Raw genomic sequence first — 24,785 nt, 5'->3', positions numbered from 1 at the left:
TTGAGATATGTCCCTTATATACACTAGTCTCTCCAAAACTTTTATCATGAAGGGATGCTGGATTTTTATTAAAGGTCTTTTATAATATCTGGTGAAATGACATGTGGGTTTTGTTTCTAAATCTGTTTATGTGGTGGATTATGTTTACTGATTTATGCATGTTGAGGCATTCTTGCTTCTTTGGGATGAAGTCAAATTGATCATGGTGAATAATCTCTTTGATTGGTTTTCAAGTATTTTATTTTATTACTTTTTTATTTTAATATTAAAATATTTTCATTCCAACCACGTTCACCCTCCCACCCTTCCTCCTGTCCCCCCTTGCCCACCCAGTATCAACTGTATTCAAAAGGTAAGGCCTCCCACAGGTAGTCAACAAAGCCTGTCACATCAAGCTGAGGCAGAACCAAGCCCCTCCCCCCTGCTTTAAGGCAGAGCATGGCGTCCCACCAAAAGGAATGGGTTCCATCAAGCTAGTTCATGCATCAGGGATAAATCCTGGTCTTACTGCCAGTGGCTCCACAAACATAACAAGCTACACAATGGTCTCTCACATGCAGAGGGCCTAGTTCAGTCTTATGGAGGCTCCACACCTGTCGGTCTAGAGTCAAGTATTTTAATGAGAATTTTTGATCTATGTTGGGTTCTTCTGTGGTTTTGGTGTCAGGGTAATAACGGCTTCATTAATTCATAAAAAGAACTAGGAAATGTTCATTCAGTACCTGTTTTAAATAATAATTTAAGGAGTAGTGATATAAATTTGAAGTTTTTCACTAAATTCATCTTGCTCTGGGCTATTATTATTATTTTTTTGGGTTGGAAGACTTTTAATTATTGCTTCTCTCTGACTAGGATTATGGGTCTGTTTAAATTGTTCATTTCATCTTGTGTTAACTTTGGAAGGCCATGTGTATCGAGAAATTCACTTTTTTTGTTTTCTAGCTTGGTATAATATAGATTTTTAAAAAGTATGACTGTATGATGTCTATCTTTCCTTGGTGCTGCGTGTTTTAATTTCCCCCCTTCATCTCTAATTTTATCAATTTAGATCTTCTCTTTCCATCTTTTACTTATTTTTGTTAAGGAGTCGTCAATCTTATTAATTTTTTTGAAAGAACCAACTATTTTATTGATTCTTTTTAAGTTTTTGTTTATTTATATTTCATTTATTTAAGTCCTGATATTGCTTATTTCTTTCCATATTCTGTTTTTGAATATTTTTCTCCTTGTTCTGTAGTTTTTAGATATGTTACTACCTTACTAATATGAATTCTCTTCAGTTTTCTGGTATAGGCACTTAAGGTTTTGAAGTTGTCCTTTTTTAATGGCCTTTATTATATCACATAGGTTTGGGTATGTTGTATTTTCATTTTCATTATATTCCAAAAATTTTTATATTACTTTCTTAACTTCTATCTGAACCTATTTTTCATTTCCTAGCTAGTTTTTCAGTTTCCATGAGCTTGTACACTTCCTGCTGTTTTCTTGTCGATACCTAGATTTAGATAGGATCCAGTGTGTTCAATTTTCTTTTATTTGTTTAGATTTGCTTTTTGTCCTAGTATGTGGTCAATTTTGGAGAAGGTTATATGAGCTGGTGAGAAGACAGTATATCCTTTCGTGGTTGTGTGAAATGTTTTATAGATGTCTGCTAGGTCCATTTGATTTATGAAATTTTTTAAAGCCAGCATTTCTCTGTTTAGCTCTTTTTCTGGATGATTTATTTATTGGTAAGAGGGGGTATGGAATCATCCACTATCATTGTGTGAGTGAGGGTAAATGTGTGGTTGAGCTTTAGAAGTGCTTCTTTATGAACTTGGGTGCCCTAGTGTTTGACATATAAATGTTTAGAATTACAGTATCTTCTTAGTGTATTTTTCCTTTAATGAGAATGTAGCACTCTTCTTTATCTCTTCTGAATAGCTTTGCTTTGAAGTATATTCTGTCATATTTTAATACAGCTACATCTTCTTGTTTCTTAGGTCCATTTTTTTTTAAAAATTACTTTTTCCACCGTTTTGACTTCAGGAGATGTTTATCATTAACTCTGAGATGTATTTCTTGAATATAGGAGAGGAGAGATCCAGTTTTTTAACCAGTCTTTTAGTTTGCATTATTTTATTGGTGAATTGAGCCATTATATTTTGAGTTATCTATAAAGAGGTATTCTATCTACTAGTTTGTCATAACTTTTTAATAGATTTTGATTGTCAATTTCAACAGTATTAATCCTTACAGATAACCTCTTAGTACCATTATGTAAAGTTTCATATACCATTGACATGGAGTGAATTTTTTTTGTTAAATTATGGTTATCATTTTCAATGATATGAATTCTTCAAGCCAACTTCTCATTACTAGTCTGTAAAGTCTCTATCATTTTTAAAAGTTTCTCATTCTTGACTCTGTCATCAAGCAATTTCTTTAAGGATATATTATAAAGTATCAAACTAATAGCAGCTATGGCCAAGAATGTACACGTCCCAGATAGGCCATATACCTATTCTAGAACTCCCCTCATAGTATAAATGAAAAGATTTTTAAATTCCTGGATGGTGATATTGTTTGCCAATATCAGATGACTTACCTCTGATAAAATCCTGGTTCAAATGAGAATTTACGGTATAATAGCGATGTGGGCCTGCAGGTGTTGCAGATAAAGCACTAAAGCAGTCAAGAGACACTGAAGCTTTTAGTCATACTTGTTCCAGTGTTAATAACTTGTGGATTTTCTAAGCAGAACTCAAAATCAAACCGAATGGATTTTAGTTAAACGCTGGTCAGGGACATTCAGCCGGCGGTTCGAGGAGACAGACCTTCCACCCTAAACCGTGGCCAAGTTCGTCCGTAACTTCGCGGAGAAGGCCCCGGGGCTAATATCCGCTGCTGTGTTACTCAAAGCCTTGATTGGCCACGTTTTGGCAATACGCCAAGGTTGAGCTGAACTCCCTGCAGCTATTCAGAGTGTGAAAAAAATAATTCAAGCGCTAAAACTGGTAGCTTCAAACATCTTACAGTTAAGGAAGCTGTGCTGAATGGTTTGGTGGCCACTGAGGTTGGATGTGGTTTTATGTCGGAGAGATCATAGGCAAACGTGGCATCGTTGGCTATGATGTGTGAAGACTGACCTTCACATCTGACTTTATTTGAGTTCTTTGAATATTCTTGGACCACATGTAATGAGACTGCTATCTGAATAAAATACCAACTGTCAAAAAAAAAAAAAAAAAAAAAAAAAAGAAAGAAAGAAACACTGGTCAGGGTACCTGTGCAGCTGGTGCACACAGGCCTCGAGAGCCACCAGAAGCCAGGGTAGCTGCATGGGGGCTGCACACAGGGGTTGGTGGGTCCACGGAAGCCACAGGAAGCTGCAGGGTTGGGACATGGGAGGCTGTGTGGGTGCTGTGCAGGGTGGCAGCAAGCTGCGGGTGTCACAGGAAGCCACAGACAGACAGGGAAGACAGGATAGGAGGCAGGATAGGATGCTAAGCCAGGGTGGATGGAATTTGGGAACACTAACTTTACTACAGAACCCAGGTGGCTAGGTTTGAATCTAGCTCTGGTGTGTGCTGGTGGCTTGAAAGCATCAGGCAAACGGCTTTTTGATGAATTTGTACACCAAGTGTTGGGTACAAATGTAAATGTACAATTAATAAAAACCCAGATACAAATATTGGGGTTCAACCTGAAGGTCCAACCTGATGGTCAGAAGAGCAAAACAGTCAGCCACTGGCTCCTTTTATGTCAGTCAGTAATGGCTATCCTTCCTCCAGGAATCCTCAGAATGAAATAGAACTTGAGAGCTGTCTCCTCCTATTTTATATTTCTCTCTAGGGCTGAGATTAAAGGCATGCACCACTACAGCCCAATTTTTATGGCAAACTAGTGTGACTACTCAGTCACCGCTGCTTGGTCTTTAAGGCTGACCAACATGGCTGTTTTACTCTCTGATCTTCAGGCAAGCTTTATTTATTAAAATACAAATGAAATATCACTATAGTTATCAATGAGAAGTGCTTACTTTTATTAATTTTTGTTATTTTGTTGTTTTTGTATGGGTTTCCCCACCATTTTTGATTTACTATTCTAGAATTATTTATTCCTTGTGGTTTTTTTATTTGGATATAGTTAATCTCTTCAGTTTGATGTTTTGTTCTAGTGCCTTCTCTAGAGTTATGGGGTGGTAGGTTGAAATTACTTAAATTTGGTTTTATCAAAGAATGCTTTTCTTTCTCTGCACTTTTGATCAATAGTTTTGTTGGGTATTGTAGCCTGTTGTCTCTCAGAGTTTGTAGAACACCTGTTCAGGACCTTTCAGAGTCTCCATTGAAATGTCAGGTATTATTCTAATGGGCCTGCCTTTATTTATGGATTTACCTTTCCCCCTGCAGCTTCTAATATCTTTATTTTGTGTATTTATCGCTTTGATTATTATGTTTAATGGATAATTTTTATTCTGTTTCTATTTTGTGTTCTATATGCTTCTTTTGGCTCAGTAGGTATCTCCTTCTTTAGATTGGGAAATTTTTTTATGATTCTGTTAAATTTTTTGTGTGTGTGACTTTGATCTGTGTTTCTTCTTTCTCTGTTTCTATTATTCATAGGTTTGGCTGGGTTTTTTTTTTTATAGTGTCCTAGATTTCCTGGTTGTTTTGTGACTGAATTTTAAAAATTTCACATTTTCCTTACTGAGCTATCAGTTTCTTCTACTTTATCCTCAAGTCCTGAAACTCTCTGTTCCATGTCTGAGTTTTTGGTTTGAAATCTTATGTTTTTTCTTTCCAGTTTAATTCAGTTTGTATTTTCTTTAGTGATTCTATTTTTTTTTCATTTTTAAAAATGTGTTTCACTATTGTCAATGTTTTCTTTAAACTGTTTGTATTTTTATTAAGGAATTTGTTTATATCACCTTTAAGGTTCTTGAAAACACACAGGTGCATGTGTGTGTGCATGCACACACACACACATTGCTATTTTGAAGTCCTTTTCTTATGCTGCACCTAAATTGCATTTTCAGGGGCCATTGTAATAGGCTTACTGGATTCTGGGGAAGACATACTGTCTTAGCTGTTCATGTTTGTGTCTTTTTGCTGAGATCTAATTCATGATGACTGAGGTGTTTCTTGGCATAGATGTCAGGTCTTTTTCTTTTTGGGTAGGTTTTCCATTCTTTAGTTGATATTGCCTGATCTGTATTACAGGCAAATGTCGTGGATGTGGAGTTTCTGATTGTCTTAGTTACTGTTGTATTGCTGTGAAAAAAAATACCATGACCAAGAAAACTTGTAAGATGAAGTATTTAATTGAGGCTTGCTTACTGTTTCAGAGGGCTAGTCTGTGACCATTATGGCAGTGTGGTAATTTGAATATATAATTGATCCCCATAATCTCATAGTGAGTGAAACTATTAGGAGTGTGGCTTTCTTGGAGTGGGTTTGGCCTTGTTGGAGGAAGTGTGTCACTGTGGGGGAAGGCTTTGAGGTTTCTTAAGCTCTGGATACTTTCCAGTGTCACAGTTAGCTTCTTGCTGCCTTATGGTCTAGATGTAACCAGTACTACATCTGCCTGTATGCCACCATGTTCCCCATCATAATGATAATGGACTGAACCTCTGAAATTGCAAGTGAGATACCCTAATTAAATGTTTTTTTAACATGAGTTGTTGTGGTCATGTTATCTCTTCATAGCAATAAAAACCCTAACTAAGACAGGCAAGGGGCATGGGGACAGGCAGGCAGGCAGGCAGGCAGACAGACATGGACTATAGCAGTAACTGAGAGCTTACATCCTGATCCACAGACAGAAGGCAGAGACAGACTGTGACTGGTTGGCATGGACTTTTGTAACCCCAAAGCCCATTCCATTGACATATCTACTCCAGCAAGGCCACACCTCTTAATTCTTTCCAAATAGTTCCACTAACTGGTGACCAAGAGTTCAAACATATGAGCCAATGGGGGCCATTCTAATTCAAACCATCACAATGGTTGAAAGTGTTTCTGCATGTCAGTGGGTGACATAAAGGACTGGAGATAGGCTAAGGAGGAAAGGCTGAGAGGGATAGCAGTAAAGAGCTAGGGGCATAAGGAACTTCAGTAAGAGTCACAGTCCCCAGGGAATAGAGGTTGTGTAGGTAGAGAGGCTCTTGCAGGCAGACTGCAGCAGGACTCACAGTTTTGTTTTATTATTGTGATAAATCCCATAAAATTTAGCATCTTAGAACTAATAAATTGACTCAGTGAAAGTTTTGGATACAGATACAGCAATCAAAAATCAGTTGTATTTCTATACAGTAAAATAGTATACAGACCAATAAATATTATTCAGGTCAATTATTTGTCTCATTTCAAATCACATCCAAGAGGATGATGCTAAAGAGCAAACTTAACTAAGGAAGTGAAGTGCTTGCACACTAAAACCTAGGAAACATTGATGAAAGAAACAAAAGTCTCATGCATTAAAAGTAATTTTCTGTTTATAGATTCTAAATAATTTTGACAAATGCCATTCTATCTAAAGCAGACTTAAGACAATGCTTATCAAAATCCTACTGTCATTTTTGTTTTTTTTTTCAGAGTTAACAAAACCATTTCACTTGTAATCACAAATGACCCAGATAGCTAGAACAGTCTTAGTTTAAAAGCACAAAGCTTGATACATCATGTGTTCTCATTTCAAAATAATAGAAAGTTATAGTAATTAAAATAGTATGGTGCTGGCGTATAGGTATATATATTAATAAAACAGAATTGGAGAGCCCATAAACAATCTGCATGTGTTTTTGACAAGCTATCTTGTCTTTAACAAGGATGCCAAATAGGCACAAAAAGGAAACTATAATCTTTTTAATAGTTGTTTTTGGAAAAACTGAGTACTGTTTTAATTGTATTTCTGCTGCTATGATAAAATACCCTCACAGAAAGCAACTTGGGAAGTGTATGTGTGGGTGAAGGGGTGATATTCATCTTTCAATTCTAGATTATAGCCCATCATATCAAATGAATCACAGAAGCAGGATCTTGGAGGAGCTAATCACATTATATCCACAGCTAAGAGCAGAGTGAGAATATATGGATATATGCTCACTTGCTTGTCTTCAGTTTGATTTATCTTTTACATAGTTGAGGACTCCATGTCTAGGGAATTGTGGCACTCACTATGGACTGGGTCTTTTCATATCAATTAATTTAATTAAGACATTCTCGCGTAGATATGGCCATTTGCCAACCCAATGCAGAGAATATATGATTGAGACTCTTCCCAGGTGATTCTAGGTTGTGTCAAGTTGACAATCAGAGCTAACCATCACAATATCTGTCTATAAAAGAATTAAACCTTAAACCATACATACGAATATACTAAAATACATAAAAAGACTTCTAAGACTTTAATTGAGATAATTTGTTGTAGAAATCGTATGGCAAAATAATTATCACTTTTGGCAATGATTTACTTTTTGGTTATGATACCCAAGCACAGGTTAGAAGGTAAAGATAGATAAATGATCTTTTTATCAAATTAGTCATTCTCTGTATATCCAAGGGAATAATGTAGCAAATATTCAGAGTAGGTACATCCTTAATAAACAGTGTGAATAGATTGAACTATATCAAGGTAAAAAATCTGAGAGCACTTTAGGTGTGCAAGTTTGGAAATAGTTGAAATAAATAAAAATGGTAGATGATTTGATGATGGTGGTAATATGATTATGATAAAATTAACAGGTACTGAATGCATCTTATATGTTAGGTACTGTTCTGTGTACTTTATAGGTATTGGCTGATCAAATTATCAACATAACTGTATATGAGGAAGTTGATGTATACACAACATATCACAAATCTTAACTGTAGTTATTAGGTTGTATTTATCCCTTAAATTGCTTTTGCCAGAGTGTTTTGATCACAGCAATGAAGAAGTACCAAGAAACTTGATCCTTGCTGTGATAAATCTGACCATGAAATTCTTAGGTATTTGTAACTGGCTTACAGTGTGTGTGTGTGTGTGTGTGTGTGTGTATGAGTTTCAGATTTTAGGTGAGAAAAGCCCTTGGGTGCCATTAGCAGTGTTTAATGAACCATTATGATGGGGTTTTGGAGACCAGAAGGTAAAGAGAAATGTGGGATTTGGAAGCCTGTCTCAGGAGGTTTCAGAGGAAACAAAGATTCTATCAGGAACCCAGCTAGAGGCTATTCAGTTGTATCCTGATAAGGAATCTGGCTGCATTCTGCTTCTTTCCAAGAGCTTAAACAAGCCTGAATATAAAAGGAACGCACCAATTTGATTGGTAGTGGAAATATCTCAGAAGGATAACATTGAGGAATTGTTGTTGCTATTACTTATTTCTCTTATTCAAATCTATAATGAGGGAAAACTGTAAGTGGGACAAAAAGAAATAAAAAATGTAAAGTTTGTTGAAGAAAGGTGTGTGAAGAAGCTTAAAGTTGTAAACAAGGAAAGTGCAGACTACAAAGCATCTGTAATTGTTAAAGAAATTGGAACCATTGAAGAAGAACTTATTGTGTTGTGGGACAATACAAAAGGTATCCCAAGGTCCAGACAACACCCATAATAGGATCCAACTTTTAAAAATCAAAGTTTATTTAAAGAAGAGAGCTTAAAACTCATAATGTTGAAGAAAAGTCTGTTCTTGAAAACAGCTGCCTAGGGATATGTTTCTCCAGAATAAACACACAAATCTGATGCAACTGTGGTCCAAGGGTTCCAGGATCCATCCTTAGGTGGCAGTAGAAACTGGTAGGGTTATTCACATGGTATTGATTTGTCAGCATGAAGGATGTAAGATTCAGGGCATCATGGTGCCTTTATCCATGATTTTGGAGAGCATCTGAAGCCAGGCAATACAGAGCAACATTGAAGCCCTGACAAAGAGACTACAACTGATCTCCAGGATACTGAAGATGGTAAAACCATAGGACACCTGGTGTATGAGGTCCTTCTGTCTTTGTGTTGCTTTTATTGGTTAATAAAGAAACTGCTTTGGGCCTAGTTGTTAGGTCAGAACTAAGGTAGGTGGAGAAGACAAAACTGAAGTCTGTGAGGAAGAAAGCAGAGTCACAGAGAAGCCATGGATCCTCTGCCTGAGATGGATGCCAGTTAGAATCTCCAGTAAGCCACTGCCATGTGGTGATATACAGATTAATGGAGATATGTTAAACTAAAATGTAAGAGTTAGCCAATAAGAAGGTAGGTTTAATGGCCAAGCAGTGTTTTAATTAATACAGTTTCTGTGTGGTTATTTTGGGTGTAAGCTAGCCAGGCGGCTGGGATGAACAAGCGGACCCTCTCCTTGAAATAATTGGTGTGCCAACGTAAAACCTGAGAGGGCTTGGAGAGGAATTCTAGACACAAATAGAGTTTAGCACAGCTGACTCAGCAGCAGAAGCAGAAAATTAAAGCTGCACAGTTTTAAAATGCCTGCTTTCTGGGCTGTGCTACCAGTGCGCTGTCTGGCTCCTGTGGGAGACAGCATTTGGATGGGGTTTGTGAGTAAAGTGTGATGGCTTGCTTGATAGCAACATGGACTCTCTGTGTGCCTGGAAGTGGGGAACTGCACGTGGCTCAGAGGCATGAGTGGCTCCACCATGCTGAACTGGGTGGGGCAAGCAGGCATTGATGGATTACCCTAGCAAAGATGCAGCTTAAGTTTTTAAGAAGTGCTTAGCATTTTAAAAAGCACTCTTGGATAGTAAACAATTACAGATTCACAATAGGACAGAATCAGACATAAAAGACTTCAAAATGGTTCACAGTATTGGATATATGTATGTAGCCTTGGGAGAATATAGAACATCATAAAATAAAGTTAATGCTTAAAAAAGGGTAAAGTCTTTAAAAAGACAGAGTACAGACAGTCAAAGATTAAAAGGAATAAAGAAAAATAAGCCATATAAAAATGGAAAATTTACATAGTGTCTGGATTATTTATATTATTGTGTTTTCTTTGAATTTTAAAAAATATTTATTTATTTATTATGTATACAATATTCTGTCTGTGTGTATGCCTGAAGGCCAGGAGAGGGCACCAGACCCCATTACAGATGGTTGTGAGCCATCATGTGGTTGCTGGGAATTGAACTCAGGACCTTTGGAAGAGCAGGCAATGCTCTTAACCTCTGAGCCATTTCTCCAGCCCCTTCTTTGAATTTTTTTGACTGTAAAGGAGTTAAGTACAGAAGTATATTTCATTGTATGGGCTGCTAAGCTAAACCAGCATGTATATTATATAGGTATCTTGACTTCAGAATTTGGGTCTAAGGATATGGTGCTTTGGAAAAGAGGTCCTTCTTTTGTTTTCACAGAAGATTAGAACATGTGGATTGCTTTTACACCAAGATGGTTTCAAGGACCAAGGCCTCCTGAAAGATTGCCATAAACACCCTCAAAAAATTACTTTGCCCAACTGCTGACTGAGGTGAACCTAGGACACAGGATAGACCATGAAAGACACAATTAACAGAACCCCCATACAGCAGGAAGCAGTTTGGAGAGAAAAAACTACACCCAGATTCCCAAATATTGTTTATAATTGTTTGTTTACATTTAAAGGGGAATATGCTATTGAAATGAATAATTTGGATTGGAATGGATCTTTCTTTATTGGTACAAATTTAAGGTCAATTTTGTTATATGTATATGTATTTCTGATCTTGATTAAGGTATTCTGATTGTGTAGTTTATTTAAAAATGTAATGTATAATTAAGAAATATAGGTTAATAGAGAGTCATCTTTAATAATCAAGCTTGTAGTCATGTTAGTTTGATTTTCTAGATGTACAGAGAAGTATTTCAGATGGATAGGGATTCTTCAAATCTTTCAGATACTTTCAGAATGTGGCATTTAAAATGTTTAAGAATTTAGGACTTTTCATAACAATGAGACCCATCTGCTCCTGGTAGCACCAATCTACTTCAAGAGGAAGATGGGCATCAAAGAGACTCCTTATGGAGTTGGCTAACCATCTGGACAAGAAACTGCTCTTTCCTGGACTGCTTCACTGGACATGCATGACCTGCAGAGAAAAGACTGCTGAACTTGCCTAAAGGTGAGATGGTCCTTTGGGGTTGCTGCTTCATGAAAGAGTCTGCAAGACATTCTGCAGGATACAGAAGAAAGTGACTAAACTGTCTTTGAAATTTCCTGCTTCATGGAAAGTCTGATGGATAGATACTATGGGCTTGTAGGCCAAAGATAGGTGCCCCAAAGGTACAGAAGAATTTTGGGTGACTGTCCAGGCAGCGAGATGTCTCTGTCAGTTCTAGAACTTTGAAAGTTGCTTGCAATGTACTTCCTGTTTACTTAGGTAATATTATATCCTTCTGGAGTCTTCGATCGAGTTGAAGAATAGATAGATAGTTATAGTTATAGTTTTCCTTAGATATGATAAAAGATAAAGTAAATATAAATATTGTAACTGTAATTCTTCCTTGATAACTGTTTTGTTATATGTAATTTTACTATGTCAAAGTTAAAGCCTTCCTTTTGGTTTAAACAGAAAAGGGGAAATGGTGTAGGAGGTCCTTCTGTCTTTGTGTTGCTTTCATTGGTTAATAAAGAAACTGCTTTGGGCCCCTGATAGGGCAGAACTTAGGTAGGTAGAGAAGACAGAACTAACTGCTGGGTGGGAGAAAACAGTCAGAGAGATGCCATGGATCCTCCTCCTGAGATGGATGCTGGTTAGAATCCTTCCTAGTAAGCCATGGTGATATACAGATTAATAGAAATGGGTTCAATCAAGATGTGAGAGTAAGCAAATAAGAGGCTAGAGATAATGGACCAAGCAGTGATTTAATTAATACAATTTCTGTGTGGTTATTTTGGGGCTAAGCTAGCCAGGCGGCAGGGACAACCAAGTGGGCCCCACCTTGCAACAGACATCTGCTGAGAAAAGTTGCAGATGTGGACTGGAGCCAGCCCAAATGATAAAGTAGCCGTGCTACAGGCAGCAGAGATGAATGAGCATGGCTCCTTAAGCTCCTTGAAGCCAAGACGATTCCATTATGAGTCCCATATGCTGGACATATAGCTGTATATAGGTGTTTTTCTACTGGTTTCAGTCTTGTTTTGGTCTGCTCTTGCAGACTTTTTTTGCTATGCCTTCATTCCTCCCTCTTGGAATGGGAATGTATAATCTGTATGTTGGGATTGCATAACTTGTGTTTTTGGTTTAAAGTGTGTGTGTGTGTGTGGGGGGGTCTTAGTTAAGAAATTTCCTTATCTCTAAGAAGACTTTGGATTTGAACTTTTGTACAGTGTTGGGCCTCTAAAGACTTTTGAACTGAATACACTTTGCATCAAGAGATAGACATAGCTTATAGGGGTTAGGAGTGAAATATGGTTTGAATGTGGACTGTCTCCCATGGGATTATGTGCTTGAACACTTGGGCCCTAGCTGGTGGCTCTGTTTGTAGAGATTTTGGAACCTTTAGGAATTGGAACCTTGCTGGAGAAAGGGGATAACTAGGTGTGGGCAATGAGGCCTGATAGACTGGTGCCACTTCCTGTTCCCATACTGCTTTGTTAGTGAATGCAATGTGCTCTCCAGCTTCCTGCTTTTTGCCCTATGCCTTCCTTTGTTGCCAGCAGCTTTGTCTCCCCTGCTATGATGAATTGAGTATCTCTGGAACGGTGATCCCAAACAACCCCTTTCTTCATGAGTTACTTTTTTTCAGGTTTTTTTTTTCCACAGCCGTGAGAAAGTAAACTAATAAAATCACATTATCTACCATGTTAAATTCATCACACAAACACACACACGGGTGGGGGGTGGGAATGAGAGAGACAGAGAGACACCGAGAGAGATATGTTGCTTGCTTAAGAACTCTAAGTAAAACTGGGTTTTATATTTTTGAAATTTTAAGAACTGGGAGGAGAATAAGTTATTTCAGTTTTGAGGTCAGCCCATAGCATTTTATTTCCTTTCCTTTTATTTAACAGTATCTGAATTGGAAGACACTGTTAGCGAATGCCATAGAGAGTTTATTATAACTGCCCTCTTGTCCTCTGTCATAGCACCATGTTGTTTTCCAGTTCTAACCTTACTGATAGTATCTTTTTGTTAGTAAAATAATTTTGAGTATACTCCGAAATTTTGTGTATTTATTTATAACATATAGTTATATTCTAATATAACTAATATACTCATATAGTATATATATATAATTAAAGGCCAAAGCACATTAAAATACAAAAATGCATGTTACATTGTTATTCCCTTATGCGTATTGTACACACATAACATAGTTTAGAGACAGTTGGTGTAGGTGACAGTATTAGAAATGTTGGGCTGTCAGAAGATTATATTTTGTTGCTGGTTTTATTGCCTTGGCCAAGTAATTTCTGAACTTTTTTTATTTGTAAAACTCTGGCAAGCTACTTCTAAATTTATAAAATGATAAATGACTCACATTTACTGATCATTTGATTTCTCCTTCACAGAAATTCTATGAAATAGATTCTCTATCATTATTTTATAGACAGATACAGATACTAAAAACAAACAGGTCCTATAACCTCAACCAAGTTAATTTTACCTATATATGATGAAACAAGAAAACCCTCGAACCTAACTTAGGTAGTCTGACTCCAGAAATGATACTCCACCTATTACTGTGTATTGTAACATCAAGATATTATAGAAGAATATCAAGTTATGTATGTAAAGTATTGGCAGTGTCTAATGCATAGTTAGTTATTAGTGAACACTGTTCCTTTTAATTGCCCCTTAAAGTGATCTGTGATATATATGACTGTATTGAATAAACTTAGAAAAACCAAACAGGAAGGTAAGTAGCAGAATAATACCTGGAGTGTAGCAGAGCATCAACTCAGGCTGGTTCTTAGACGATCGGTGGTGCTCATCAATGCTCCTGGAGCTGGCCAGAGTTGCTCTTATGCCCTCTCTGACAAGACATTTTAGGTTCTCTCAAAGAATGCTGCTGTTTCAAAAAGGACACACATGAGATGCTCTATTCCTTTCAGAGGTGCAGAGTCCATTAATGATATATTCTCCATTAGCAGAAATAATCAAAGCAAAACAGTAGAAAAACCCTTGCCTGATATTTCATATGTTAACTGTTTCATGAATTCAAGTTGAATTATTTCAGGACATTTATTTTATTTACTTTATTATTTCCTAATTTAGTGCTAAGCTACAATCTTCAGTCTTATGTTAGCCTAATGCAGCTTTTCTTTTATCCTTCTTCTCCTCTTCTCCTTCTTCTCCTCCCCAGCCTCCTCCTCCTTCTTCCTCTTTTTCTTTTTAATGTCAAAATAGTAATCTTCAAAAATTTCAGTTGAGAACACTTTATTAAAATTTCCACATAGTAACAAAATCACTTACATAGACTCATGCTTTCTAATGGAACTAATTTCTCTCTTCCAAAATTCTACATGTGAAAAAATAGTATGTATGCCTTTTGGGGAAATGTAAGATCTTCTATTTAGTTTGATGTTTGCTTTCTTGGTCTTTCTATTTGAATATAAGAAGGCAGAAGCCAGTGAAAATAAATAATCATGAATATATCCGCAAGACATGCAGAAGCAGCCTTCTTGAATGATGAACAAGTCCAGCTGCAGAAAGATCCGTGGTCTGATATTCATTACTGAAAAACTTCCATTGAGTGGCCAGTTTGTCCCTATGAGTTAATTAACTTTAAGGATTCTCTGTCCTCTTAGAAATATACCATTCCAGATTGTCTGAAAGCCTGTTTACTTTGAAAATTCATCAGAAATTCTGGGTCAGGCACCTCACAGCTTGGTTTGTTTTAGTGCCAGCTACTTGTGGCTGAAAAGTTAATTAGATGTCTCTCATGGTATTAAAAGGCGAGAAAAGTTATGTGGGTAAGACTCAAGCAGAGAACAGTGTGCTAAATTTCCACTTGTCTTCAGAACTATGAGGTCATGAGCATACAAGCTGGTCCATATGGATCCATGAAGAATGTACGAACTTTAACCAAGGATAGCTATCTTTTCATCTCTGAAAGTGCATTTCCATTTGAATATTGTAGAAGTATTTAAGCAGATTGTTTCGATTGTCCAAAAGATCTTTTCTATTCTAGATTTACCCTGCCCTCAAACTCTACAAGTATCCTGCTTTTCTGTCGTCGTCGTCGTCGTCGTCGTCGTCCTCCTCCTCCTCCTCCTCCTCCTCCTCCTCCTCCTCCTCCTCCTCCTCCTCCTCCTCCTCCTCTTATTCTCTTTCTTTGTGGCAGGGTTTCTCTATGTAGCCCTGACTGACCTGGAACTCAGTCTACAGTCTAGGCTGGCCTTAAACTCAGAGATATGTTTGCCTCCTGAGTGCTGGGAGTAAAAATCTGCACCACCATTTCTTTTTATTGGCAGCATTAGTTAGGTAAACATCCCAAATTATTAACCACATGCTTAAGTGAGTTTTGCTAGTTTCTACTCCTATTATGGTAAATGATCGAGAAACAATTCTGTTCTTCAAAAAGTTTGTTCTTTCCCCCTTTACAGTTAACCCTCTGCTTCACTCCTTCTAAGAACATTTGATTTACTCTCTGTTAATAGAGTTGAACTTTCACTCTCATTTAGTATAATCCTTTGGAAATTCTTCAGCATTGTTGCATTTATTGGAAATTGCTCATTTTTATTATAAAATATTATTTCATTTAATGTATATACTACAACTTACCTATTCTATTTGGTGGAATTTTGTGTTCCTTTTAGGTTTTGACTGTTTCAAGTGTGGTTTTTTTTTTTGGTAAGTACTTAGGGGTACATCCCTTGGATTCTTTGATAGATGTGTTTAGTTGTAGTGCACCATGCCTGTCTGTGCTCTATGTGCTATATACAGTTCATGAACCGGACAAGGGGCTGGAGATTGAAACACACAAAGACTCACAGACAGAGAGAGACATGGGTCATCCTTGAAACAGGAATGCCTCCTTTATTGTGTTCAGGGGTAGCTTATATAGGGATCCTTAACTGAGAGCCACGCCCCCAGCCAAACCCACCAGAAACCACTCCCCTACCATCAGGAACTCCTGAGGGTCTCTTGCTCAGAGCAGCTGCAAGCATTACAAGATGTTACCAGAAATCCTTTCCTCAGAGAGGGTGAGGCCTCCTATGGGAGTCAATAGAGTCTGTTGTATCACTTGAGGCAGGACCAAGACCTCCTCCCTGTATTTAGGCTAAACAAGGTATCCATTCATAGGGAATGGGCTCCAAAAAGCCAGTTCATACACTAGGGATAAGTACTGGTTTCATGGCCAGTGACTCCCACAAACTGCCCAAGCTGCATAACTGTAACCCATACTGAGAGGGCCTAGTTCAGTCCTATGCAGGCTCCCCAGCTGTCAGTCCAGAGTCAGTGAACTCCCACTAGCTCAGATCAGCTGTTTTTGTGGGTTTCACCATTATAGTCTTGGCCCCTTTGCTTGTATTATTGTTCCTCTCTTTCTCTGACTGAACTCTAGGAGCTCTGACCAGTGCTTAGCTGTGGATCTCTGCATCTGTCCCTATCAGTTACTTGATGAAGATCCCATGTTGACAATTAAGGTAGTCATCAGTCTACTTGCAGGGGAAGAGCAGTTAAGATGAGTGCTTAGATTCTTAGCTGGGGTCATCCTTGTGGATTCCTGGGAATTCCATAGTGCTAGGTTTCTCACTAACCCCATAATGGTTCCCTCTATTGTGTTATCTTCTTTCCTTTCTCTCCCTCGACCTTCCTGATCCCTCATGTTCTCCTCCCTCCTCCCCTTCTCCTCCCTACTCTCCTTCCACTCTCCTCCTTATCTCCAAATGCCACACAGTTTACTCATGAGATCTTATCTATTTCCCCTTTCAAGGGTGATTCATGTGAGTTTCTCTTAGAGTTTTCCTTATTTCCTGGCTTCTCTGGGGTTGTGGATTGTAGGCTGGTTATCCTTTGCTTTATGTCTAATATCCACTTAGATAGATAGGTAGAGTGAGTACATACCATGTTTGTCTTTTTGGGTCTGGGTTACTTCACTCAGGATGTTTTTTCCTAGTTCCAATCATTTGCCTGCAGATTTCAAGATGTCATTGTCTTTTACCACTGAATACTCCATTGTGTAAATAAATGTTCCACATTTTCTTTATTCATTCTTCAGTTCAGGGCCATTTGGGTTGTTTCCAGGTTCTGGCTATTATGAATAATGTTGCTATGAACATAGTTGAGCCCATGTCCTTGTGGTATGAGGATGCATCCTTTGGGTATATGCCCAAGAGTGATATTGCTGGGTCTTGAGGTAGATTATTTCCCAGTTTCATGAGAAATCACCATACTAATTTCCAAAGAAACTGTACAAGTTTGCATTTCCATCAGCAATGGAGGAGTGTTCCTCTTATTCTACATCCTCTCCAATATTAACTGTCAGTGTGTTGACTGAGGTTTCTGTCCTATAGTTGTTCAGTCCCAAAGAAATACACAGAGGTCTATCTTAATCAGAAACTAGTTGGCCTATTTGCTCAGACTTCTTATTAACTCGTTATTACATCTTAACCTATAATTTTTGTCTGTGTTAGCCACGTGGCTTGGTACCTTTCATCAGCGAGGCATCCTCATCTACGTCCTCTATGTCGGGGTGATGACTGCAGACTGAGTCTTCCCTCTTTTCAGAATTCTCCTGTTCTCGCCGCCCTGCCTCTACTTCCTGCCTGGTTGCCCCATCTATACTTCCTGCCTGGCTACTGGCCAATCAGCGTTTTATTACAATACAAGTGACAGGGTACAGACCATTGTCCCACAGCATTAGTGTTTTTGATCTTACCCATTCTGACAGGTGTAAGATGGTATCTCAGAGTTGATTTGGTTTGCATTTCCCTTATGGCTAAGGATGTTGAGTAATTCCTTAAGTGGCTTTCAGCCATTTGGGATTCCTCTGTTGAGAATTCTCTGTTTCTATCTGTACCCCATTTTTAAATTGGATTATTTGGTATTTTAATATCTAGCTTCCTGAGTTCTTTGTATATTTTGGAGATCAGCTTTCTGTCAGATGTGAGGTTGGTGAAGAATTTTCCCATTCTGTAAACTGCCATTTTGTCTTATTGTCTGTGTCCTTTGCCTTAAAGAAGTTTCTTAGTTTCAGGAGGTCTCATTTATTATCGATCTCAGTAGCACAGGCTACTGTTGTTATATTCAGTAAGTGGTCTCTTGTGCCAATGCATTCAAGGGTACTTCTCACTTTCTCTTCTATGAGGTTCAGTGTGACTGAATTTATGTTGAGGTTTTTGTACATTTGGACTTGAGTTTTATGCTGGCGATAGATATGGATCTGTTTGTATTCTTCTGCAGGTTGACATCCAGTTATGCCAGCACCATTTGTTGAAGATGCTTTCTTTTTTCCATTGTATAATTTTAGCTCCTTTGTCAAAAATTAGGTGTTCATAGGTTTGTGGATTAATATCAAAGGTCTTTGATTTGATTCCATTCATCCACCTGCCTGTTTTTGTGCCAATACCAAGCTGTTTACATTATGATAGCTATATAATAGATCCTTTGGTCAGGAATGGTGATGCCTCCAGAAGTTCCTTTATTGTACAGGATTATTTTATTTTATTTTTTTAAGGATTTATTTATTTATTATGTATACAATGTTCTGCCTGCACATATGTTTGCAGGTCAGAAGAGGGCACTAGTCTCATTACAGATGATTGTGAACCACCATGTGGTTGCTGGGAATTGAACTCAGGACCTCGGAAGAACAGCCAATGCTCTTAACCTCTGAGCCATCTCTCCAGCCCCCTACAGGATTATTTTAGCTATCCTGGGTTTTTTGGTTTTTTTTTCATATGAAGATGAATATTGTCTTTCAAGGTCTGTGAAGAATTGTGCTGGGTTTTTGATGGGGATTGCATTGAATCTATAGATTGCTTATGGTAGGATTGCCATCTTTATTATATTGATTCTGTCTACCTAAGAACAGGGGAGATCTTTCCATTTTCTGTTATCTTCCTCAATTTCTTTCTTCAAAGACTTAAAAATTCTCTTTGAATAGGTCTTTCACTTCTTTGGTTAGTGTTATCCCGAGATATGTTATTTGTGGCTATTGTGACAGGGGATGTTTCTCTGATTTCTTTCTCAGCTTCTTTATTATTTGTATGTAGGAAGGCTACTGATTTTTTTCCCCATTAATCTTGTATCCTGCCACATTCCCGAAGGTATGTATCAGTTTAGGGGTTCCCTGGTAGAATTTTTCTTGTCACTTATGTTTACTATCATATCATCTGCAAATAGTGAAAGTTTGACTTCTTCCCTTCCATTTTGTATCCCCATTGATCTTCAGTTGCCTATTGCTCTAGCTAGAACTTTAAGTATTGTAGTGATGTTTCATTTGTATTTTTATAAATAAAGCTTGCCCTAAGTTCAGAGAGTAAAACAGCCATACTGATCAGCCTTACAGACAAGGCAGTGGTAACACACAGCTTTAATCCTAATATCCACTCTAGTTTGCCATAGAAACTGGGAAGTGCATTCCTCTATTCCAGTGGTGCACGCCTTTAATCCCAGCCCTAATGAGGAATATAAAACGGGAGGAGACAGCTCACAGACACAGTCTCATTCTGAGATTCCTGGAGGCAGGATCACCATTTCAGGCTGATGTAGAGGTAAGAGCCAGTGGCTGGCTGTTCTGCTTTTCTGACCTTCAGGTTGAATCCCAGTTTCTGTCTCTGTGTTTTTATTATTCTTGCTACATTTGGTGCCCAATGTTTGGGGTACAAATTCATGAAAAAAAACCTATTTGCCTGAGGCTTTTTAGTCATCAGTGCAGGCCTGAGCTGAATGCAAACCTAGGCACCTTGGTTTGGAAGAGAAACTAACACTCCTAGCTCCCATCAACCCCAGTTTAACTTCCATGTAAAGATGGAAAATACACAGAGAATTTGGAGACTGTATGTTATTGTGTTGTCTTTGAATTGTTTGACTGCTAAAGAAGGAACAGCCATTGCTAAAAGACATTTGATTATTAATGCTGCTGGATTAATCCAACTTATATATTTTGAAAATGCCTTGAATTCAAAATTTAAGTCAAAAGGTATGTTAATATAAAAAAGAGGTTTTCCTTTTCTTCCCACATGAAGTGAGAGACTGTGGATTCATTCTGGCTTAAGAAAAATAAGGTTTGATCAAGGAAGACCTCCCCTGAAAAATTTCCAGTAGGAGCAGATGGCCCAGATGATCCACAACATTTCAGAGCACCCCTGTTGCAATTGTTGTGTTCTACATTCAAAACAGCTTCAAGACTGCTGGCTGAGATGATCTGACCTCACACAATACTCCAGTCAGGACTTCACCATAATTTTAAAATTACTGGGTCCCCCTAAGAATATCAGTGCCCCCAGTTAGCAGGAAGTAGCCTAGAAAACTACACCCACATTCCCCCAAAATGGATTATGGATATTTGTCTTTGTTTAGTGTGTTGGTTACAGGTTGTTATTGATAATGGTTAGGAAAAAGGCTAAAAAAGGAAATTAGATTTGAGGTTCATGTTTTTTTATTTTTTATTTTATTATTATTATTATTACAATTTTTTACCTCCTCCCCTCCTCCCTTTTCCATCCCCCTTCCCCTATTCCCCCTTCACCTCCCTCTCCAGTCCAAAGAGCAGTCAGGGTTCCCTGCCCTGTGGGAAGTCCAAGGTCCTCCCCCCTCCATCCAGGTCTAGGAAGGTGTGCATCCAAACAGACTAGGTTCCCACAAAGCCAGTACATGGAGTAGAATCAAAACCCAGTGCCGTTGTCCTTGGCTTCTCAGTCAGCCCTCCATGTAAGCCACGTTCAGAGAGTCCGGTTTGATCACATGCTCCATCAGACCCAGTCCAGCTGGCCTTGGTGAGTTCCCATTAGATTGGCCCCACCGTCACAGTGGGTGGGTGCACCCCTTGCGGCCCTGACTTCCTGGTTCATGTTCTCTCTCCTTCTGCTTTTTATTTGGACCTTGGGAGCTCAGTCCAATGCTCCAATGTGGGTCTCTGTCTCTATCTCCATCCATCACCAGATGAAGATTCTATGTATTTTTCTTTTCTTTTCAAAACATGAACCTCTCCAGCAGAGGAGAGGTTCATGTTTTGAAAAGAAAAGAAAAAAAAGATAGATATTATAGAATAAAAGGGTAGGTTATTAAATCTGCTCTGAAAAGAAAAAAGGGAGGCTATAGACATAAGATCAAAAGGTAGATTATTAAATCTACTTTTTAAAAGCAACTACTAGTTTTAAATTTTTACATTGGATTGGACTTTTGTATACTGTATACAAATTTTGTATATTGACACAAATTTGAGATTAATTTTGTTAAAACATACTGTACATATGTTTCTGATCTTGTTCAAAGTATTATACCCAAACAGCTCATTTAACAATGTAATGCAAATTTCTAATCCTTAAAAGTTATTATTATCAATTGTTTAGGATAATACGGAAATGAAGTTAGTAATTACTCAACTATCATAATTGAACTAGTAGACACATTAGGTATGTTTTCAAGGTGAAACAAAGATATATTTTAGATAGACAGGTCATCTTCGAACACTTCAGAGATCTACAGAATATGGCATTTAAGATGTTTTAATAACATAGGCTTTCTTTTATGACAAGATGTGTCTGCTCCTGGCAGCACCAATCTACTTCAAAGAAGAAAATGGGCATTAAAGAAACTCCACGTGGTGTTTATTTGTGGCACAAGTAAGTCTCTGGACAAGAGAATGATGTCAGTATGCTGTCCCAATTGAACAAGCAGGATACAAGAAAATGATTGGCAAACATTGTCAAGACAAGAGGGGCATCCCTTCAGAATATCCTGCTTCACAGAATAGTCTGTCAGATATGTTCAGCCTATGGGCCAAAGATGGAAATGCCCCCATGTTGGAGAAGAATTTCGTTGACTCTCCAGGCAGTCAGTTGTTTCTGTTATTTTTCATAGTTTTTGGAAGTTGCTTTCACATGCTTCCTGTTTATTCAGTTAATACTTCTTGGGTCTTTGAGATAGTTGAAGACTAGATAGTTATAGTTGTAGTTTTCCTTGTTTACCTGATGCAGAAAGCAAGTTATGATAGAAAGTAAATTAGGTACAAGACTTTGGACTCACCAAGATAGAATAGATATGGAATATATTTTTCTGAATTTGTCAAATACAAATGGACTAGACATTGTTGATGTATGTATTGCCTGGATATATTGTATATAATTATTTTACTTAATGTGTATAGGTTTTCTTAGATATACTCTTCTCTTTTATTTTAGACAAGAAGGGGAATTGTAGTGATATTTCATTCATATTTTATTAAATAAGGCTTGCCTTAAGCTCAGAGAGTAAAACAGCAACTGATCAGCCTTATAGACAAAGCAGTGGTAACACTTACCTTTAGTCTCAGTAGCTACACTAGTTTGCTGTAGAAACTTGATGGTGTGTGCCTTTAATCCCATTGGTGCAGGCCTTTAATTCCATCCCTAGAGAGGAATATAAGACAGTTTACAAACACAGTCTTATTCTGAGATTCCTGGAGGCAGGATTGTCATTTTGAACTGAGGTAGAGGTAAGAGTCAATGGCTGGTTGTTTGGCTTTTCTGGTTGTTTTGCTTTTGTTTGTTTTCAGTTAGAACCTGAATTTCTGTCTCTGAGTTTTATTATTTATGCTACCAAGTACTATATTGAAGAGATATGGAGAGAATGAATAGCCTTGACTTGTTCCTAATTCTAGTGGAATTGCTTTGAGCTTCTTTCCATTTAGTTTGATGTTGTCCGTTGACTTGCTGTATATTGCCTTTATTATGTTTATGTATGTTCCTCATATCCCTAATCTTTTCAAGACCTTTATCATGAAGGGTGTCGATTGCTTTTTCAGCATCTAATAAGATGATCATGTGTTTTTTTCAGTTTGTTAATATGGCATATTACATTGAAATATTTTTATATGTTGAATCATCCTTGCATCTCTGGGATGAAGCCGACTTGATCATGGTGGATGATTTTTCTGATGTGTTCTTGGATTTGTTTTTTGAATATTTTATTGAGTATTTTTACATCAATGTTCATGAGGGAGATTGGTCTATAATTTTCTTTCTTAGTTACATCTTTGTGTAGCTTGGTTTTCAGGGTAACTGCAGTTTTGTAAAGAGAGTTTGGCAATATTCCTTCTGTTTCTATTGTGTGGAAAAAATTTTAGGAGTATTAGTATTAGCTCCTTTTTGAAATTCTGGTAGAATTCTTCAGTGAAACTGTTTTACTGGAGCATTTTTGGTAATGAGACTTTTGATGATTACATCTATTTCTTTAGGGGTAATATGTTCATTTAGATTGTTTATCTGGTCTTGATATGATTTTGGTATGTGGTACTTATCCAGACAATTGTCCATTTCCATTAAATTTTCCAATTTTGTAGATTACGTTTTTTTTGAAGTATGAACTGATGATTCCCTCTGTATTTCTTCATTGTCTGTTGTTATGTCTCTCTTTTCATTTCTAATTTTGTTAATTTGGATATTCTTTCTCTGTCTTTTGGTTAGTTTGGACAAGTGTTTGTGTATCTTGTTGATTTTTTTTTAAAGAACCTACTCTTTGCTTCATGTAATGCATGTATTGTTTTCATTTTTATTTATTGATTTCAGTCCTTCATTTAATTATTTCCTGGTATCTCCTCCTCCTGGGCGAGTTTCTGTTTTTTGTTCTAGAACTTTTAAATGTGCTGTTAAGTTGCTAGTGTGATATTTCTCCAGGTTCTTTTTTTCTTTTTTCGTTTTCTTTTTCTTTTTTTCTTTTCTTTTTTGTTCTGTTTTGTTTTTCGAGACAGGGTTTCTCTGTAGCTTTGGGGCCTGTCCTGGAACTAGCTCTTGTAGACCAGGCTAGCCTCCAACTCACAGAGATCCTCCTGCCTCTGCCTCCTGAGTGCTAGGACTAAAGGTGTGTGCCACCACAGTCTGGCTTCCAGGTTCTTTATATAGGCATTTAGTGATATGAACTCTTAGCACGGCTTTCAAAGTGTCCCCTAAGTTTAATAAGTAAAACTTACCTAAAGATCAGAGAGTAAAACAACCCCACTGATCAGTCTTACAGACCAGGCAGTGGTGACACACATATTTAATCCCAGTAGCCACACTAGTTTACCATAGAAACTGGGAGGTAGTGGTACATGCCTTTAATCCCTGCCCTAGAGAGGAATATAAAACAGGAGGAGACAGCTCTCAGTCAGTCTCATTCTGATATTCCTAAAGGCAGGATCGCCCTTTCCGACTAAAGTAGAGGTAAGAGCAATGGCTAGCTGTTTTCCTTTTCTGATTTTCAGGTTTAACCCCAATACTGTCTCTGGGTTTTCATTAATCATATTCATGTACCCATTAGTGGAAGAGATGGGTAGATGATGGTGTAATAATACATTCATCAACATAAAGAGCAATACAGCATCATCAGAAACTAGAGGTTCTATGTCAGTAAGAACTGAACATACCAACACAGATGAAGCAGAAGAAAACAACCTTAAAAATAACTTTATGAAGATGATAGAGGCCCTTCAAGAGGAAATGAAAATTTTCCTTAAAGAAATGGGGTAATAAACTGATGTGGGACAGTGTTCTGTTTGTGTTGATTTCATTCGCTAATAAAGAAACTGCCTTGGCCAGCCCTTAGGTGGGTGGAGTAGACAGAACAGGAAGAAGGAAGTGAGGTAGAGGCTCAGTCAGATGCCACGCCTCTCCTAAGTTAGTCAGACTGCCGCGCCTCTCCTCAGGGAGAGATGCGATGAAGCCAGCCGCCAGGTCAGACATGCTGAATCTCTGTGTATTTTCCATC

At 37.7% G+C, this 24,785-nt stretch overlaps 1 protein-coding gene and 1 pseudogene across 3 annotated transcripts in view; both read left to right on the top strand.

Annotated features, from left to right (window-relative positions):
• Hpse2 (heparanase 2 (inactive)) overlaps positions 1–24,785 on the top strand; it is a 598,898-nt gene that overhangs the window by 21,725 nt on the left and 552,388 nt on the right. The window lies entirely within an intron of this gene.
• Positions 2,835–3,215, top strand: LOC119820100 (annotated as a pseudogene).

Source organism: Arvicola amphibius, chromosome 1 (genome assembly GCF_903992535.2).
Source record: "Arvicola amphibius chromosome 1, mArvAmp1.2, whole genome shotgun sequence".
NCBI lineage: Eukaryota > Metazoa > Chordata > Mammalia > Rodentia > Cricetidae > Arvicola > Arvicola amphibius.
The sequence above is the reverse complement of the archived record's forward strand: the minus strand, read 5'-3'. Positions and strand labels throughout refer to the sequence as shown.